Genomic DNA, 19,643 nt, shown 5'->3' with positions numbered 1-19,643 from the left:
CAATATTATCGAATTACACTTAATTATCTTAGAAGATACAATATCATCATAGTTATGTGGGAACAAAAATGTGAAAACATTATAAGTAGATTGACGGAGAAGGAGGTGGGTAGACACATAGAATGCAAATATGCCAAATTGTTAACAAATGGTAACTTCAGGTGAGGATATTATAAAATCTATATTGCTATTTTTTTTTTTTTTTTTTTTTTTTTTTTTTGCTTTTCTGAGTTTAAAATTTTTCAAAAGAAATAATTAGGGGAAGAAGGGGAAATAGCACAAAAAAATCAATGTTGTTTTGTTCTGGACTGTACCGCCTCTGATTCATCTTTGCAGCATTCCTCCCTGTCCAGGTCGCTGACCCCCGGAAGCCTCTTCTGGTCAGGCTCAGGGATTGGTTGTCGTGAAGTGGCCATATTGTCACCAGATTGTTCGAAATGGAGGATTTTTTTTTTTTTTTTTTTTTGCAGAAAGGTGGTGTATCCAGGCTAATGGGGGAAAACAGGATGGAGGGAGGACAGAGAATGAGTCAGTTGCCATGGAGCCGAGCAGTGAAGGGCCCCTTTTGCTCAGGCTTGACGCTTGTTTATAATCTCGAGAGGTGATGGGGGTGGGGAAAGAGAGGAAGAAAGATGGGGGCTTAATTTGCTCTCATAGATTCTGGCTGCCCACGGGGCTTATTATCCTTGATTGCCTGTTTTCTGCTTTTTGTCACCATGGAGACAAGCAAAAACGTGACTCTGCTCAGATTTACGCACTTTGCTCACTGAATGCCTTGTCCTTGTGTACCTGCTGGGTCTCTACTGTGGGATGGGATCCCTATGGAATATGTCTGTGCAAGGCGTATGATTAACTAGGTGGCGGCCATGAGGTGTGCGGTGAGCCTTTGGTGGGGGTGTTAAGATGTCCTTAGGGAGTTTGCTAGAGCAGAGTTGCTGTTGGCTTCATTCCTCAGGTCAGACTGCTAAATCTTGGATATGTTTTCAAGGCTGGGAGGTGGGAGCAACAGGCTGTGCTACTGAGGACATACTGTGTGATGAGAAGCCCACTCCCTACCAGCAGCGCATTCAGAAATTTATCAAAACCCCCCACCCCCAGTTGGTGTCTCATGGTGGAAATATTTTGAGGTTCTTACATGCATATTTGGTCCCTAAGAACAGATCAGAAGAGCTTGTCCAAGGGCAGCATCATTTTCTTTAACATGAGGAAGTCCTGTGTAAACCCTCTTTGTTAAGTGCTGAGAATAAAACTGGTATCAAACATCCACCAGGGGTTTGAACAAAAGGGTGGGGAAAGGTAGACAGAGTTATCTTGGAAGGCAACCCACATGACTCCCAGAAATCGAGCATAAGGAATCTTCAGTGTCCAGGTTTCAAAAGAAACAGCGGGAAGAGCAAGGGAGACAAACTGATATGTCTGCTCATTTCTGTAAGTTACTAAATAGTGGCTTCTCCAAAGTTTGGTGATATTCACAGACTACATGCAGAGGTGAAAGAATGGACTTAGATTCGACTTTTGAAGGTTGGAGGGGTTTTTCCTTCTGGCAAGGGTGCTACTTCATAGTCAATGTCTTAAGAATTGGAATGACTGTACCACCCAAAATGATGTACGTATTCAATGTAATCCCTATCAAAATTCCAATGTCGTTTTTCGAAGAACTGAAAATAAATCCCAAAATTTTCATAAAAACACAAAAGACTTCAAATGACCAAAGAAATCTTAAGCAAAAAGGACAAAGCTGGAGGAATCACACTACCTGACTTTAAAATACATTATGAAATGTAGTAATCAAACCAACATGGTACTGACATATAAACGGAAATAAAGAACACACATACATTTATGGTCAGTTGAATTTTGAAAAAGATATCATGAACACACAAAGAAAAAAGGACATTTTCTTCAATAAATGGTGTAATTAAAAAAAATAAGTATTGGCAAGAATGTGAAGAAAAGAGCACTTTTATACATTGTTAATGGCAGGCAAGTTGGTATAACCATAATAGAAAATATTCTGGAAGTCCCTTAAAAGTCTAAAAATAGAACTAACACATGACCCAGCAATCCTACTTCTGGATATATATCCAGAAAGTATTGAAATCTATATGTGGAACAGATTTTTTCCCTCTTATTCAGTGTAGCATTATTGAGAGTATCCACAATATGGAATCAATATATGTGTCCATCAACAAATGAAAGAATAAAGAAAATATGTTATAAATGGTATACTATACAGCCTTTAAAAAGAAAAATTCTGTCATTCGCAACAATATTGTTGAATCCCATAGACATTATACTAAGTGAAGGAAGGCAGGCACCAAAAGATAAATACTTACATGTAAGTAAGATTTTAGATTTACTAATTTTTTAGATTACTTCCATGTAATCTAGATTTTGAAATTTGAAGTGCATTATTATTAATTACAGTCACCATGCTGTGCAATGAAGCTCAAAAATGTATTTCTGTTGTCTATCTGAAAATTTTGTGTCCTTTGAACAATGTCTCCTCATTTCCTTATTACCTTTATCTTTGCCTCAGCCTGTGGTAACCATCATTCTACACTCTGCTTTCAAGAACTCATTTTCTTTAAATACTGTGAAGGAAGAGGGGAAAATGAGGAGACATTGTTCAAAGGACACAAAATTTTCAGATAGACAACAGAAATACATTTTTGAGCTTCATTGCACAGCATGGTGACTGTAATTAATAATAATGCACTTCAAATTTCAAAATCATTGAGCATGACTTTCTAATGTTCTCATAACACAAAATTTGTTCTTATCACAAAAAATTGCCTGATATATGATTATTTTATCAATTAAAATAAAAATAATTAGTTAAATAATAATTGGAATCAATGTGATGATAAAAGTAATGCGAATTGAGCTATGTGTGGGTGCTGGTTTTCTAGGTATTTAAATAGAGAAAGTTGAATCTTAGGCCCAGACTTGAGAAATAATGAACAATATTCCCTCTTGGATTGCTTATTCCTGATTTCCATTCTCAAGGGAAATATTTTGTCTCATTCTCCCTGAAACACATTCTTCTGTGCCCCTGGATTTAGAACAGCCATTTCACAATCTGTCAATACAGTAATACTCTTTTTCAACATGAAATGTGCTGTTCCTCTACTCTCAGCACCTCTGACTATATCCAATTGAGTTGTCATGATTTGGATGAGCTGTGGAGTCCATATTGAAAATGTCCAATAAAGAAGCAATCAGCAGTTTGGAGAGTTCCTAGTTAATTTTGTAGTGAACCTGTGCCAGGAGTTTCATATGAGACCTTGCATGGCAAAGGAGGCTTCATGAAGTCTGAGTAGAGAATGAACGATCCTGGATGCAGAAATATGAGCTGTGTGCCTGGTCAGCTACATTCTGCCTTTCAGGCTTCTAATCCCAGGAATCCCTCCCTTGCACAGAGTGAGAATACGACCTTGGAATCAGGATTTAAATATCAGCGTAATGCATGCAAGCAAGCATGTTTGAAATTGCTATTTTCTGAGAATTGTTGGCGTGGCTAGTATCAAGATAAGCTAGTAACAAGTGACTGAAGGGAAAGCAGGGTAATAGAGCATTTCTCCTCTCTCTAAAAGTCCCATGGTGCCTGCTCACCCCATTTGGAGTTTGGTACACAGCATAACCTATTGGCACACTGCTCAGAGAAACTCTCCCCTTGAAAGCACAACACCCTGATCCCATTGTTTGCCGCTTTGCCACGCACCATGTAGAATTACTTCTTGGCCAAATCTCGGTGTGACTCCATGATCTTTAATTCTTTCCCAGAACCCCTACCTCTCTTACTGGATGACCATGTTTCAGAGAGGTTATATGGGGTCTAGGAAACATGACATTCTTGGTTTGGTCACTAAAGAATCATTTAGAAACTAAGGGAAATGGAAAATGGGATTTGACCAGGCCTAAACCTGGGGTTAAACAGGTTACTGACAGAAGTATCAGTCCATTTTTTTTCTTTTCTAACAAACTATCTGAAGCTGATTTATTATACTAATCATTCTGAAGGTTGAAAGTCCAAGACTGGGTGACCTCATCAGTTTGGCCTCTGATGAGGGCTTTTTTGGCTACAACACATTTACAGAAAAACAGAAAGGGAACAAGCCACATATAGAAGGCACCAAGTTCATGGGGTTGTCTCGTTTTATAACAAACCAGTCTCATGAGAACTATCAGGATCCTAGGGAAAGTACATTAACACTTTCGAAGGGTAGACCTTCATGACCTAACAACCTTCTGCCAGGTCTCTTAAAGATTCCACCAATTTTTTATTTTTGCTGTCTACCAATAAATTTATTTGAGATATAAAGATAAAACATAAACATTAGGAATATATCCTCAATATAATTTTAAATTAAAAAATTAAAATTGATTCCATCACAGAGAAACTCCACCAACTCTTTGATACACACAGTTTCAGAGCTCTCCGTCCACAGACATCTGACTCCATTATCCTGGACCTGAGTTGAGGCAGAAAACCATGGTGGAGGAAAGCAGCCCAGGACATGAGGAAGCAGAGAAAGAGCTCGGCTCACCAGGGATAAAATACATATCCCAAAGTAATGCCCTCAGTGACCCACCTCCTCCCGTCACAGTTACCTCCCTGTGAATCCAGTCAAGTAGATGAATGCATTGATTTGGTTAAGACTCATAATTCAATCAGTTCCCCCACTAAACTTTTTTTGCATTGTCTCACACATGAACTTCTGAGGGACACCTCACACCTAAAATGTAACAAGGGATTGCTTTGCAGGGCCAAATTCATGCTGTGGGATGGGAACTCCAGGAAAATCTGTTTTAGAATAATAATCCTGTTGTTATGTTTTGTCCAGGGAGGGGAACCTGGTGTACAGTGGGAGGGAAGTGAGAACATGGAGACCTTTCTGAAGACTGGGCATGACCTGAGGTCTGCTTTGTGTTCATGAGTCTGAATGTTCATTGTTTCTCACAGCAAAAAGAGAAAGTGTATTCACTTTGGAGCTTGAATGGAGGGAATGTCAATTTCCCCTTCAGTGAGCATTTCTGAACGTTTGGTGCTGAGTTGTGATATTCTGGACACAAAAACAGAGACACATGTATGGATCCACATAAGTTGCACCTTTGTACCAGTCAGATGTTCCTAGGAAGTTCTGTTACAAGTCTTTCTTTAAGTGTAGAATGGCATTGGGTATAGAACAGAAAGGAAACAGGAATTAGATAAGAAAATTTATTTCGTTCTCAATACTTATGCTATGCTCTCTTCTTCTCAGTCTTCATTCCAGGCCTCAGAGCCTCATCAACTTGGAGTGGCAGGAATGGAATAATAGGGATTTTTATGTGATAGGGCAACATAAATATTCTTGTTTGGAATTTAGTTCTTCTGCTGAAGTGTAGTATAAGGACCAGCTATGGTTTGAAGGCCCTCTCCAAAAGTTAAGTTGAAATTTAATTGCCTTTGTAACAGTGTTGGGAGGCAGGACCTCAAAGAGGTAATTAGATCATGGAGACATTATCTTAATGAATGGATTAAGGCCATTAGTTAAGTAAATTAGTATCTCAAGAGTGAGGTAGATATCAAATGGGGGGATTGGCTCCATTTTCTTCTTTCACACTTGCTCTCACGCTTTCACCATGTAATAACTTCTGCCACGTTATGATGCAGCAAGAAAGCCCTTACTGTATGTGTTCCCTGGATCTTGGACTTCACAGCCTCCAGAACTATAGGCCAAATTAACTTCTATTGTTTATAACTTATACAATTGTTAATCTATTACACTAGCAGAAAATAGACTAAGACAAGGCATTACATGGGTCTGTGTTTTTCTCCCAAGTAGAACTGATGAAAACCTCCAAAAAGGTAGAAGAGAAGCATAAATCATCCCTCTGGAGTGTGTTGAACCTCTCACTTTTCTCCTTGCTCACTAGGGATTTAGGGACAGGGACAGAAGATAGATGGGAGATGAAGACAGGAAGCAATGCACAACTGCCTCCTTCTCCTCACTATCCCTTCCTTCCAAATGAGCCCAGGGATCCTTATGTTCCATCATTGTGAATACGTGGTTCACATGGATTGACACAAAATCACATGCTCAGGAGGCATGGTCTCCTAGCCACACACACTTGTTGGGCATGAGTCAGCATGCAGACAGAGTGGGCTCTGACCCATGGAAACACAGCCCTCTGTGCTTAGTGAACATCAATCTCCATTTCATACCCAGCATTTCCCAGTTTAGAACTGAAAACAATCCATAGCTCACTCCTGACTGTTTCTTCTTGACTGGAAAGAATATTCCTGGAACCTATACTCACTCTTCCTTGTGAAATAGGGAATCTCTGGTGCATAGAAAAGGCTGGCTGGATCTCAATAAACTGTTTGACATCTTGTCTCCATAAACAAATTCATTCCATATGGTTTCTGATTAGTAAATCTAACTTCCTTATCAGCATATCACATAAATGTGTTTCTAAGTCCTACTTCACCCAATTCTGACCTTATTCAGAAATACTTACTATTTTGCATCTCTGAACCAAGGACATCTTATAATTGTGTTAGTTAGCAATGCTTTTTTTTTTGCCTAGTGTTACATAAAATAGTCATGTCTTTGAAGTCAATGAGCTCTTTGATTTAATGAAATACATATTTATGATGATTGGAGTCATGAGCTAGAATGTAAGATTACCTGGTGGTAGTGAAGAGAGAAAAGACAGATTCCAAAACTTAGTGATTAAGATGTGGAGTAAAACAATGAGTTTGGAAAAAAGGTGAGGTAAAATCTTGGTTCCGCCCATGCCCTCATGAAAGTGCATAGATAATGCAGTACTGACAGCATGAGGCAACCAATCCTGATTATAAACATGACTGGAAACAGGACTTTCCTTTGAACCAAAGCCTTCACTACATGCCTCTAGTCACTGGAGGGCCCATAATAAGGTTCAGGGTTAAAATATTTGAGTAGGTATGATATTTCACCATAACTTTCCAAGTCATGCAAAATTGAGTTTTATGAAAATAAAAGATATCTGTACGGTATCTTCCAAGAACAGATTTGCTAAAAGCCAACTGGGAGACAGGAAGATACACAATGGAATATTACTCAGCCATAAAGAAGAATAAAATTATGGCATTTGCTGGGAAATGGATGAAGTTGGAAAATATGCTAATAGAAATAGGCCAAGCTCAAAAAACCAAAGGCCAAAGAGGGACCCACTTCTGACTTTAGAATTTGAAGAGGGGTTTGAAGCATGAGCATTTCTATTCACAAGTGGTAGGAGCTCTTCACCTACACCCTAATATCCACTGCAGAGTAAGAAGACTGAAAGGAGGTTGAGTATCAAGAAGAGGAAACCTCTAGTTGTCTTTACCTTGCTTGATCCTCCCACTCTAATGGGCTTATGGCTCCTTGGATGCTATTTTCTCTTTTACCTTGTGCAATCTGAACAAAATATGACCCAAAATTAATGCACATTGGATTTTTGACATTTCCTCCACATGTGCACTTTAGCAGTGGGCTTTGGGATGCTCACAAAGGTAGTCTCAGGGGCTCCCTGGTAATGATATTCCTCATTCCAGGCTGCAGTTTCCTAGAAACCTTTCCTGTAACAGGAAGGGAACAATCAAATGGGCTTTCTCCAAGAGCAGAGGAGATAAAGAGAGGAATAAGACTGGGCTCTCTCTTTCTCTGTGCCTCTCGCTCAGTTTTGCCCTTCTCTACCCATCTCCTGCCCCATTCACACACAAAGAGACTGATTTTGAAATAGTCTCTGAGTGTCCACACTGCAGGTATAGGAGAAATGATCCAACCATGATATTCCTGCATTTCAGATGTGGAATTTCAAATGGATTGTGATGTTGAGGAGATATGAAGAATGTGAATAAAGATGGAAAAACAGTATATGTTATCACCAGGATCGCAGAAATCAGAACAGGGCATCTTGGAAGGGCCATTTCTCAACTGGAGTCCTGCCTGTCGGCATCAGGAAAAGGACCTTTGTATAAAAGATTCTCCCACTATGTTTCCTAATACTACTTTATGTCAATGTTCGCATATTAATGTATATGTCCTTGTATGTGTGTTTTGGTGTTTATATGTGTTGTTTCAACATGCATATTTGTACTGAATGTGACTTGGGGGTGTTCTAGTGTGTGTGTGTGTTTGTGATGAAGCATGTGTCACTGTGTTTTGATGTGTGTTTGTGTCAATGTGTGTGTCATTATTTGTGTGTTGGTGTGTATTTCTTTTCATGGTGTGGGCAAGAATGTATTTTCATGAGTATAGTTCAATGCATGTGTTTGTGTTGATGTGTGTATCAGTGTTTATTTGTGTGTGTGTGTTGTTTTTTTTTTTTTTTTGGGGGGGGGTGCTAGGGATCGAACCCAGGGCCTTGTGTGTGCAAAGCAAGCACTCTACCAACTGAGCTATATCATCCCCAACCCTATTTGTGTGTTTCTGAGAGTGTATGCATTTATCTTCTTGAGAACAGCACTGATGGAAAAAATTGCTATAAAGGTATATGTGGCGAAAGAGGTTCTGAGAAAGTAAAATAATACAGTCCACCTCCTACACTAAGATGGTACTTCTCTGAGCTGGGGGCATGTGTACTGGGTGGTGACTGGAACTTTACTAGTTCTAAAATTCCTCTTTACTTGAGGTACAGCTGGAAATATGGGAATAGGTGTAAGGGATGCAGCTTTCCACTTTTATCTTTCTTCATTATAGCATAGCTGTGGATAAGAGAATGGGTTCTGGAGGGAAAATAATTGCATTAAATGGAGACTCTTAGTAATTAAGACAATGTGGTTCTTGCACAAAGAGAGAGAAACCACAAGGGAGGAAAAAAGATTAAAAAATCTAGATACATGCATAAGCAAATTATTTGTTAGAAAGATCAATGGAAAAAGATACATTTTTAAAAAGTTTTAGGAAATTGAATATCCATAGAGGATAAATAAAATCTGAACTTTGTCTTCACATCATATACAAAATCAATTCCAAGTGAATTGCAGACCTAAATATAAAAAAAGAGTTTAATACAATGCTTAGAATGCAATTTAGAAAAATAACCAGGACCATGAGTGAAACAAGATTTCTTAAGCTAGGCCTAGAGACTATTTATTATATGGAAAAAAGATATTCTGATACAGTTGATGAAAGAAAAGTCTCAAGAAACAGAGTGTGTCAAGCTCAAGGTTCTTCTATTTCTTTCCTGTGGGAATTCAGCTAAGACTCAGAAATGGACCATGGGAAAAATAATAGTGCCTGCCTCTTGAAATGACAAGATTAAATGAGCTTTGTAATACACAGTCCATGCACATAATAGCAGGCCTATAATAACCACTAAGTCAGTATTGCTAATACTGATTACTTTTTCTAAATAACTTCATGATGTATCATCCACTTCAATTGTAAAATGCACTAATTATTTCTATTACTATGAAAGAACAAAGCATGATGACACAAATGTTACTTATAGTTTTTCTTATAATTATTTGAACATATCTTCAATTTATACAGATATGTATATTTGACTTATAACAGTCCCATGATTACATGGAGTAGAAATAGAAGCAAAATATATTATGATGATATTCATAAAAATCCCCCCATTCAAATCAAATTTCTGAATCAATTTTCAACTCATTTTGACTTTGTCTTTCCCCACATTATCATCATCTGTGATGATCAGAAGTCTCCTTACTGTCACATTTCTTTTGAGAGTCCTATGCTACTCTCTGACATTACCTTTGCAACCACTGTCATACACTCTGATGTTACAATATCACCAGAGTATGGCAATGGATGTTTTTTAGATGAAGTTTTTAAACCAAGTCTTTAAACAAAGTTCATACATGAGGACAAGCAACTTACGAGTGTCTTTTGGCCAGTAGTGTTTGGGCACTATCAATTTAAAGATGCATCTCTGTTTAAGAGGTATGAAAGGTATACTGTGGTATCAATGGAATACACTATTTTCTGCTGTGACTCCCATTTCTCAGTATAAAACATAGTGGATCATCTGCTATATTCTGGTCTATTTTCAAAGAAGCATCCTTAAGTAACTACTTCATAAATGTTGACCAAATCCATTTGCCACCTACCTGTTAGAGATATTAGAGCTATTTGTGGACTACTGTGAAGAGGAAATTTTATAAACTGTATTTCAAAAATCCCATTGAGAAAAAGAAATTGGAGTGTTCCTTGAAAGTTTCCACTAGAATGTTAAAGATGAGATGGTCCATTCTTGCCTGGGCAAGATTCATTTCATGATCTGGGTAAACAGAGACTGATCTAAACCATCATGTTTACAAATACATCTAAACCCAGAAGATGCTTTTCTATGGTTTTATGGCTTGAAAATAAGTATATAATTCCATGATACAAGTTCAACAGAATTCCCAGTCTCACAGAATTAATGATACCGACTGTAAAATGAAAAGAACTTAGTTATCACAGGGTTTTCTCAGTCCTGAAGATCTGATTATCTTTTGAAAGCTAGAAGAATACCTCACACTTATAAAAAAAAAAAAAAGTGAACTAAGTGCTAAAATGATTCATGCTCCACTTTCCTGACATTTTTCAGTCTTTACTTCTAAAGTCTAGAAATCATGTCCTTTCAAAAAGTCTTTAGTGGGATTCTACAGATACATTGTCAGCAAATGTCTCCAAATGACTCCTCTGAGGTTTGTGACAGAGAGAAACCTTTCTTTAAAGATATAGTTACTGAACTTAAATTGCTGACTGGTAATGGGGAGTATGACAGGGAAGAAGAAAGAGGAGGTGAGTCCCTGGAGCTTCCTGGTGTCTTCCTGATGCAGCTGCACCTGGGTTGGAAATGGTGGACAGATAAGGACGCTACTTTGCTGCTCTTTCCCTACACCGAGTCCAAGTTCATTTGTTTATTTATGATTTTATTTTATTTTTTAATTTTATTTTATTTTTGTTAAACAAATAATATTCTAAAAATATTTTGAAAACATTTTTAATTCATAGAAAGTTTCATAGATAGTACAGAAAATTTAAAATGTTAACCACAGTTAACATATTAGTTAGCTATAGATATTAACATGTTCACCATGGTGAAATTATGAAAATTGAGAAACTGACAGTGGTTTAAAAAAAAAAATCTAGTAACTTAACTAGACTTTCTTTGTATATTAACAGGTTTTCCATTAATGTCATTTTTTATGTTCCAGGATATCTTATTACATTTAGGGTTAGGTGTATTGCTTTTTGATTGCTACCTAACAAATTTCCACATATTTTACTGGATTAAAACTACACATGTGGGCTGGGGTTGTGGCTCAGTTGTAGAGTGCTTGCCTAGCACGTGGGTTCAAGCCTCAGCACTACATTAAAAAAATAAGTAAATTAAATAAAGGCATTATGTCCATCTACAACTTTAAAAAATTTAAAAACTACCTACACATGTATTTTCTTGCAGTTCTCTGGGGTGGAGAGTCTCAGGGAAGAAGATGACCAAGGCTGAAGTCTTAACTGAAGTCTGAGCTGGAGAAGGCTATCCTTAGCTCACTTGATGTTGTTAGCATTCAGTTCATTGCAGGCCACTGGTCAGAGGCAGCATTCAGTCCCTTGCAAAGTTGGCTCATGTTTTATCAAGCTTCAAAGGAGAAAATATACTAGCAAGATAGATATCATAATCTTGTGAACATAATCACCCAAGTGACATGCCATCATCTTTAGGGCATTCTGTGCTTATAAGTAAGTCACTATTTTGGCCTACACTCATGTGGAGCAGATTAGAACGGCAGGTTGTATTCTACCAAGAGCTGGGGATCCCTGGGCAACATCCTAGGGTTCACCTACTGCATCAGGTCTTCCAGTCTGAAATGGTTCCTCAGGCCTCAGGTCTTTTTCATGATCTTGACTCTTTTAAAAAGTACTGGTCAGGTATTTTCAGTAGAATGTTCCACAATAAGAAATTTATAGAATGATTTCTCATGATTTTATTGACATGATTTTATTGATGATATGGTTAAATATGGAAACAACATTTATCTAAGTATGACAATAAGAATAACTGCAGAGTATATCATTCAGAAATGCAAACTTTGAACAATATTTAATTAAAATAAGCAAATGACAAATATAAAATTCAAAATGGTAGCTACCTTCAGTGAGTAAGGCAAAGGATGAAATTAGGGAAATATGCAATCTTTCCATGTTTTCATTGGACATTTGCATAGCTTTGCAATATGTTTCACCCATTTTTTCTTTCAAATTATCAATATGATTAATATTTTGTCGTATTTAAAATAACATAAAATCACATGCATCATATGCATTAGAATGTTTTGAATTGTGCAATGACTAAATCTAGATAATTAGTATATTCGCTCTCACATAATTATCATTTTTATGATAAGAACACGGTGGTGAAAGTGGACATCATTCCAGATCTTAAAACAGTTTTCCCCATTGAATATGATGTTAACTGTGGATTTATAAAAAATGGCCTTTATTTTGTTGAGGTGCATTCCTTCTATACCTAATTGGTTGGTGGTTTTTTTAACTCAAAAATAAGTTAAAATTTGTTTGCTTTCTCTGTGTGTATTGAAATTGTTTTCTGTCTTCATCCTGTTAATATGATGCATCACATTTATTGACCTAAACATATTTAATTGCCCTTGCACTTTTATACATTGAATGGTCTTGAGAACTTCATAAAATCAATTACAATATTGAATGATTAACTTTTTGATACTCAACTTTCCTTACTCATGTGTATGTCTATCCTTCTATCAGTGTCACAATATCTTGATTTCTGTAATTTTTGTAGTACATTTTGAATTCAGGATGTGTGGTTGAGTACTTCATCTTTATTCTTGTTGTACAAGATTGTTTAGGCTATTCTGGTTTCTTATATTTTCATAAAATTTTAGAACCAGTGTCTGTTGTTACAGAAACAAGGGCAGATATAACTTTGATAAGGATTACATAGAATGTATGGGCCAACTTGAAAATTATTGCCCTGTATTAAGCCTTAACAGTAGTAAGTCTTTTGATTAATGAACATGAAATGTTTTCTTAGTTAGATCCTCTTTACTTTCTTTCAACTACCCTTTTTATGTTTTCATTGAACATACACTTATTTTGTTAAAATTATTTCTTATGACTTTATTTTTAGATGCAATTTCAATTGGAAGTGTGTTCTTAGTTTTATTTTTAGACTGCTAATTGACAGTATATAGATATATGACTTGTTTCTGCATGTTGACTTTATGCACTGCAAACTTGCTGAACTCATTTTTAGTTCTAATAATATTTTAGAGGATTCCTTAGGGTTTTCTACATATAATATTATATATTTTGTAAATAGAAATATTTCAACATCTTCCTTTCCAATCGTGATACCTTATTTTTCTTTTCTATCTTAATTTCTCTATATAAAACCTCCAATACGGTTTTCAAAAAAACTGGCAAGAATGGATATTTTTGTGTTTCTTCTCATCTTGAGGAAAGTATTGAGCCTTTGGGATAATGTGTGTTGTCATATGTTTTAAATGAATGTTCATTTTATTTTAATAAAGTTTCCTTCTGTGCCTAATTTGTTGGGTGTTTATCAGATCTGCCCTTCTAACAGATTTTAAGTATACAACATTGCTATGTCTGGGCAAAATTTTGAATAAGCATATCTCTAGAACTTATTCATCTTAGAAGCCAAAAATGAGTACTGCTTGAATAACAATACTCCATCTCACCCTCCACCATGCCCCCAACTGCCATTCTACTTCCTGCTTCCATGAGTCTAACCATAAGGCCTAAGTACAGTCATGCAGTATTTGTCCTTCTGTGCCTGGCTCACTTTCCTTAACATAGAGTCCTCAAGTTTCATTCATGTTTCATGTGACAAAATTTCCTTCCTTCTAAATATTGAATAAAATACACTGAATAATGCTCCATTGAATGTATATATACCCAGAACTGAGATTGTTGGATCTTGATGCCTAATTCTTAATTTTTTGAGGAAACTGCATACTGTTTTTCATAATAGCTGCATCATTTTATATTCCCACCAGTAGTTTATAAGGATTCAAACCTCTCCACAGCCTTGCCAAAATTTATCTTTCATTTAACTGATGGTAGTCTTTCTAACAGAAATGAGGTGTGATACCTTATTGTGGTTTGGGTTTGTTTCCATGATTTGTGATGTTGGTCTTTTCATATACATTTTGGCCATCCATGTAGCTTTGGAGAAACGGCTCTTCAAGTTCTCTTCCCTTTTTTAATTTGAATACTTATGGGGATTTTTGTTATTTAGTCATAGGTGTTACTCATACATGTGGATAATAACCCCTTGTCCAATGCATGGCTTGAAAATATTTTCTCCCATTCCAATGGTAGTCTTTTAATTCTATCTTTATTTCCTTTGTTATGTAAAACCTTTTAACTTAATGTAGTCTCATTCACCTACTTTTGTTTATGTTGCCTGTAAATTTAGTGTCATATTCAAGCAATCTTTGCCTAGACCAAGGTGTTAAGGTTTTTCCCTTTGTTTTCTCTTAATAATTTTAGAGTCATGAGCCCTATGTTTAGTACTTTAATTCATTTTGAGTTGATTTTTGTATATGGTATAATTCGAGTTCAGTTTCATTCCTTTACATGTACATGCCCTTATTTCTCAACATCAGTTGTTGAAGAGACTGTATTTGTCATATTTTTAATTCTTATCACTCTTGTTGGGTTTATTTTTGAGAGTTCTCTTATGTGTCTTCTCTACTTAGTTAATTATTTTTTAATTGTTTATCTATATCCTTATGGTCTGTGTTTTTAGTATTTTCTAAGTTTCCAAAAATGCAAGATGTTTCAGATGTGCCTAGCATTTATGTCTTTGTCAATCCTAGAATCAAACATTTCTAAGGAACTCTTTTTTTTAATTTCTTCCAATTGGAGAATGGCATTTCAGAACTAGGTGTGCTTGCTGATACTGCAGTGTCACTGCAATTAGACCCTTTCAGCAAAATGCTAGGAAATTTCATACACACACACACACACACACACACACACGTGCACACCCTTAAGCACACCCACACATCTTTATTATCTATTTTTCTGTATTTAAGTCTGCACAGGTACATAGATATATTAAAATAAACATTTTTATGATGATATCTATAACTCTAGGTCAGAACCATGAGATTCATTCTGGTCCTTAACTTAACTATTCATAACTTCTTTCTTTGTAGACAAACTTTTTCTGAGTTCAAGATTTTAATCATTTTTTTTTCTTTACATGCCCACAGACCAATCTAAATTCACCTTCATGTATCTTTCACTGCTAGACAGCTTTTAATGACTATGACTTAGGTAGGGATACTAGACTGTTGAATAAGATGGTAAGAAACATCAGACTTGATCATCTGTTTATAGATATAAAATTAAAAGCAGATTGCAATCTGGCAAAGGGTGAATTGAGAGTTTAGAGAAATGAGCACAGTCCCAGAAGCCTGAAATATGTAAGCAGCAGAAAGCAGACCATTTGACCTTTTCTTGTGTGTTTTTGTGGTGACCTCCATGGGCTGAGCCTCAGTCCCTCAAGGATCTTTGGGTGGGGCTCATAAGTAGATGTTAATGATTGGTACTGGGACACCTATTGTCTAAGATACTGCAAACTGGACTTCCTTGGGAAATGTGATATACAGTCTACTAATTAAAGAGGTTACTTTTCTGAGGACAGACTGGAAGCAGTCATCTGGTGGGCTGAGAACTTGGAAAGTTTTTGTAGGCCTTAGTGACCTCATGGTATACATGCCCTCAATCAACTCATGGCAAAGAACTATCCCTCCTGGCTCTCCTGCTCACTACTCATAAAACTTATGCCACCTCCAGAGATGATTTCTCCTTGTGCTTTGAGGAAGAAAGTTCAGCATAAAGCCATGTACTCTCTCCATCCCTTCTTTTTACATTTGTCTCTTGGTTGTGGGGCTCCGGATTCCCCTATAGATGTGACACTGGCATGAGCACACATTCTGATGATAAATGACCTCCCATATACCCTGAAATGGAGATGGGTGCTGGCAAGCAATAAGAACTGAGAACAGCATCATGAAGAGGGCAACTGCAGCCAATAAAGAGCTATTCTGAGGCTGGAGGTCTAAGCTGCACCCTCGTAGCCTCACCCTAAATAATAGGCTGCTGTTAGGTAAAAGCCTCTTCATGCCAAGGGCTGAGGCAGACTGCTGAAGATGAGCTGCATGGTTTAATGTAACACAGGATGGACCTGCAACACGTAGGTGATAGTCAAAGAAATTAGTACCTCTCATGAAAATTATCTTTCAGGTCTATTTGTGACTCAGAATAAGCTTGGTGAAACTGTAGTTGATAGAGGATGACATGTCAGGGTGGGGAGAACAAGGTAACTAAGCTACTGTCTGGGTTGATATAGATCATGAAACCTGCTCATATTTGGGGGAAAACTGAGTCATCCTTACTTGTGCTTGGATTACTGAGGAAGACTGTGACCTCCCTCTGTCTGCCCCTCCATCTGCTTTAGCCCAAGGCTTTGCTTGCTTTCTCTCTCTCTCTCTCTCTCTCTCTCTCTCTCTCTCTCTCTCTCTCTCTCTCTCTGTAACAGCTTATTATAGAGGTATAATGCACAATTAACCATTTAAACTCAGTGAGTTTTAGTATTTTTCACAGTATTGTGTACTCATCACAAAAATCAATTTAAAATCAAATTTAAAATAAATTTTTAAAAATTAGAATAAAAATAAACCCTGTAGCTTCTACTATCATCCACTAATGCCCTTCCCTTTCCAGTTCTATGTATGTGTATATATAGACTACATTTTGTCTATGAATTCATCCATCAATGGAGAATTGTTGTCCCCATCTTTTGGCTACCCTAAATAATGCTGCAAGGAACATGGGTAAACAGGTATCTCTTTGAGACCATGATTTCAATGATTTTGTCTATAAACCCAGAAATAGAACTACTGGATCATATGATAATTCCAATATCAGTTTTTGATCAATCACTACATTTTATTCCATAGCAGCTGCAGCATTTTACATTCTCAAAAACACTACACAAAAATTTCAATCTATCTACCTCTTCATCGATATTTGTTAATTTTGTAATATATATGGGGAGGTATCTTGTTGTTTTCATTAGCATTTCCTTAAAAATGAATGATACTGAGCTTCTTCTCATGTACATATTGGTAATTTGTACATCTTCTTGGAAATGGTTTTTAGGTCCTTTGTCTTTTTAAAATGTGTTTTGTTGTTCTCTTTGATCTCATGGCTATTAAGTTATTGTTCATTTATCTAACTCTCATTGAAGTTAATTATTCAACAAACCTTCACAGATGTGAATATTCTTCTAACCAGTCTATCTGTAATAATGAGTCACCTCAGACAGAATGGGCAGGAGTCCATGGTGTAGTCAGAGTGAAAAGTAGAACATCTTAGAAATACAAAAATTACTGTGGGTAATCAGTTGCAGCTGCAATTTCATATGGATGATGAAAGACCTGTAGAGTAAGAAGATGTAAGGAAATATAGATCAAGAGAAATGTAACAACTATAATAGCCCTGATCACAGAAATATGCACTTTGTTATATAACAGGCTCTTTCTTCTTTTAAAGATATTAGAAAGCAAAGATGAGTACCAAGGCTGTTCAACAAAGTTGAATGCTTCCAACCAGGATATTTTATCTCCATTCTTGGTGATGAACTATTGGGGCTCAGATTTGTGGCTTCTTCTCTCCCATGCTCCCCAAAAATCTGATAGTAGCCAAGTGAAGAGGAGGTAGAGGACTGAGACCCCCAGACCACCTCTTCTGTTTGAAAGGCCTTTGCAAATCCTGAGCAGTGTTCCCTGAGCCCTGGAGAGATCATTCCATGATCTGTTTTTCTGAGACAGAGATCACCTTTAAGGAATATTCGAATGGGTGGGGCAGAGTGGTCACATTTGAAGAGTATGGGAAGATTTTCTCTATCAACATCTTTCCACTTCTATTCTCATCTATCACAGCTTTGTATGCTATTGCCTCACTCAGTAAAGTAGTGGCTGATCTAAATGTTGCTCCTTCAACCAACTACCTGTCCAGAAATAACTGAACAAGCTTGGGTTATTAATTGGACTAACTTAACTTAAATGAGATAGGATAAAATTCATATGATATTACTTAAGAATAGATTAAATAGAAAACCATAATTTTTCAAGAAGCCAAGCCCCCTTTCCTCCCCCAAATTTTAGACTAGCTTCCACATATCAGAGAAAACATCAGACCCTTGACTTTCTGAGTCTGATTTATTTCACTTAGCATTATAGTTTCCAGTTCCACCCATTTACCAGCAAATGACATAATTTCATTCTTCTTTGTGACTACTACTTTACATGTATAAATTGTGGGCGGAGAGAAAAGACATGGGGCATTCCATCAAAATGAAAGAAAGATCAAGGCAGAAGAAAGGGATTAAGGAGAGGGAGGATGGACAGGAAATGGAAAAAGAGTGGAATGAGTCTTACCAAATTTTTAGTGTTTGTATATGAATATACTAAAGTGAATCTCATATAATGCAAAAGTAACTACTGAATTAATGCACTAGAGTAACATTAAAATAAAAATATGTGTCATTATTATTGTTAGTTATGTGGGAGGTCACACAGAAACTGGTATCTGAGTCCAGAAAGATGGTATTCTGTCTTTTGTGGTAACAAAAGTTAGGATTACTCTGTTGTCTTCACCAAATTGTGAAGTGGACAACAGGTTTCCTGAGCAAGCAGTTTGAGGAGACTTTGAGAAACAGAATCTTTATTTCTGAAGTTGATTGCTAATGTCTGTGCCTGGTAAACTATCAGGGTAAAGAAATAAGATGAGAAAAGAACAGATCAGCTCAGAAGCAGAAAAAAAGTGAAGACAATAATATATAATTTCAAGACAGGAAAACAAATACACAGGGGGTCCAGAGAGAGATAGCATTTATCTCTGGGGAATATATCATGAAGGAGAGTGCTAGGGGAGTGTGTCAAATGGCTTTATTATTATCTGAAATCTTTTCATTTGTCTAAGGAGAATACATGCATGAATAAATGCAAAATTTATCTTCTTAATTGCAAGGGGGTGCAGTTTGAAAAATCTTTTTTACCACTCAAAAGGGTAAATTACAGATTTATTGTTCTCTGCTCAAGAAGAAAAGAAAAGAAAGAAGTGGGGGTATGGCTGAGATTTTAAATGACTTTTTAAAACAGTAAAATGCATTAACTTGTTGACATACTTCAGCAAAACTATCAGAAAGTTGTATTCTTCCTGTCTTGTACTCAAGATGGATTAAAAGTACTCCTTTACAACCACCTTTAAAATGGAACAGAAAAAATACGTATGATAATAGAAAGAAATGGATTATTTTAAAAACTCTCAAAGGTAATTATGGGTGTGGCTACATGTAAAAAGATTTGATCAGAAACACATACATTGTAATTTTACTGAGTGTCTAAGAGAGTTAAAAACTGTGTCTTTTCAAGAATTAAAACAACCATGGGTTACAATTATTTTGGAAAATAGTTTCTCAATTTCATATTAACATACACTTATAGTAAGAATCAGCAATACCATGCTAGTTGTTTACCCAATAGAAAAGAAACTATATGTCTGCAAAAATACCTGTTCACAAATATCTATAGA

This window comes from Sciurus vulgaris (genome assembly GCF_902686455.1).
Source record: "Sciurus vulgaris genome assembly, chromosome: 2".
Taxonomy (NCBI): Eukaryota; Metazoa; Chordata; class Mammalia; order Rodentia; family Sciuridae; genus Sciurus; species Sciurus vulgaris.
Note: the sequence above shows the minus strand (reverse complement) of the source record.